Source organism: Palaemon carinicauda, chromosome 24, assembly GCF_036898095.1.
Source record: "Palaemon carinicauda isolate YSFRI2023 chromosome 24, ASM3689809v2, whole genome shotgun sequence".
In the NCBI taxonomy this organism is placed as follows: domain Eukaryota; kingdom Metazoa; phylum Arthropoda; class Malacostraca; order Decapoda; family Palaemonidae; genus Palaemon; species Palaemon carinicauda.
Window position 1 is genome coordinate 67778824 of NC_090748.1, and position 2500 is coordinate 67781323.

The 2500-nt window shown below is 34.4% G+C and overlaps 1 pseudogene; it reads right to left on the reverse strand.

The window, feature by feature from the left end:
• The window catches only part of LOC137618418 (neuromedin-K receptor-like), a 59455-nt pseudogene that overhangs the window by 41303 nt on the left and 15652 nt on the right, over window positions 1–2500 (reverse strand).

Sequence of the window (2500 nt, forward strand, 5' to 3'; positions counted from 1 at the left end):
AACTCAAAAACTCTTAAGGTATACCGCTCTTTTTCCTGAAATATCTTGCAAACTACTTTATTTGATATTAAATAAAATTCATTGCAACCATTAGTTAAGAGGTTTTCTTTAGCTATAGCCTAGGCACAGGGGACAGCAATTCAATGTTTGTCTCCCAAATATATTGCAACAATCCTAAAGAAGCCTATTAACTTCAGAAGCTTTTCAATCATAGCCACTATATAGCGACTACTCCATTTACACAAATATCCTCCTATTTACACTAACCACTAAAATGTTTCATCCCCTACAGTACCCCAATAAAGAACATGCTCGTACCTTCTATAGAGTTCTTTATGAGCGACAGTTTATCATTTTATTGAGAAGGTGTTTAAGGCTTGACTTTCTGAGGGGAAATGGAAATGAACAATCTAGACAGCCGCGGATTCTACTTGCACTTGTACGATTCCACCTTTTACTTGACTTTATTGGCTATTAAAAGGGTCATCACTCCATCGATCGCCAGGAAAAGATAATTGAGTGAGGCGAAAAAGGAAAAAATGGGTTTCTTGCAACTTGAGAGGGATCCAATATAAGTGAGCCGGCTTCTCTCTTCTTTCAAGCTTATTGAATGCTGGACCGTTTATTGGTTCGATGGTAGGCGATTGGATACTGTAATGAATGTTGAATTATCCTCGAACACCCACTTGATATATATCTTTTTCTTATGGGATCTATACTATACCACTTATCAATTTTAGAATTTCATTGGTGTTCGAACAAAAACATTTTTTTTTTTATAACGTCATTGCACAAATAACAAGTACAAAGGGCAATCAAAGTTTTCAGCGTGTAAAAATTTCATTGAAGTCTACGGACCAAGCTTTCCCCTTTTCATATATGGACAATGAATTAATCTATTATTTAATGATAACAAAAATAACCAGAATCACGATCTTTATTCGGATAATCCTTAAAATTGAATGGGTTCTTCTGGAGCATAATACCTTCCGGTTGTCAAAATTTGGAGAAAATCGGGCAATAACTTTTGACGTAATCCTGCTATCAGACAAACAAACAGCTAAATAAATAAATAAACGCAGGTAAAAATGCAACCTCACTGGCAAAGGTAATGGATAAAAATAATGATTATAACAACCACCTACTGCATGGAGTCATTTCATATACCTGCATTTATTTATCTTTACTTACAGCATAGCAGAATGGTTTCTCTTACTGCTTGGCATCGTCTATCACCAATTTGACTCTGAGAGCAATGAGGTTAGGCACCGCCAATGTGGTGCTAAATACCCAGATCGATGCAATCACCAGCTGTCAATGAATAAAAAGTAATTAATTTTGTAATATAAAAAATATCTATATATTTGTTTAATGCTTTATATGTTCTGTTTTTATTAATCATAAAGTATCTCTAGACAATAAGCCACCTTTACCATAATTTTATCTCTATTAATCAGGATTTTTTTTTTTACTATTTACTGGTATCTAAGAGAGGCTGGCACCATTCCATTAGCAATACTGATGTTATGGGTTACATTGAAATATGATTTACTTAATATTTACAGTCCAAGTCTTCTCTGCTCTTACTTTCTAGAGCTGAATCGATGTATTCTATACAAATATATCCCATCATTTTACATAAAAAATAAACACACGCAGAAAGATGAATTATACAAGAAAAGTTCTTTTTTCTTAAGTAGTTGTATTTTTCTTTTTAGTATTTTTTTATACATCAGAACAAATTGTACTCGAGTAGCAGGTAAAAAAAAAAAAAAAAAAAAAAAAAAAAAGATATCTTCAGTTCCCTTAGTTATAGAACCCATATAAGTGTAACTCATTTTAAACCCATTGGCTGATCTCCAATGATATTTTGTACATAAATATGAACAATATGCCCATTTTACTCAGCACTTTTGTTTCCATGTAGCTGGTTATGACGTGTTTCTCAAACACTCATGCGATACATGAAAGTCACATGTATATAATATCTATATAATATCTCTCATATACTTTTAATATCCCTAATATGTTTGGCTTTACAAAGTCTTAGCCTTAGTATCCAATACCAGGCTCGAAACGTAAGTTAGTTGACGCAAAGACATTGTTACAATGGTATTTTGTATTCAAAGGAAATTCTAGTGAAAATTTACCTTGCTCCTAAATTTCGTAGGTCTGGCATTGAGCGGGAAGACGATGGCTCGATAACGGTCCACTGCAATGGCTGTTAGTGTGAATATGGACACGTTGACGCTTACTGTCTGGAAGAACGGGCAGAAGGCGCACATGAATTCTGGAAGGTTCCAGCGCTGGAGCAGAGCAGCTTGGAACTGATGAAGAGAGGGAAATTTTAAGTACTTTGGAGAAGCAACTTCGTTGCGGCAAACGTTATGTTTTGAAAGGCGGTGTCTGTCTGTGTATCTGTGATTCGTATAAGTTGAAAAATATTTGACCGAATCTCATAACATTTGTTGGGATGATTGTCCATGATCCAAAAAAATTC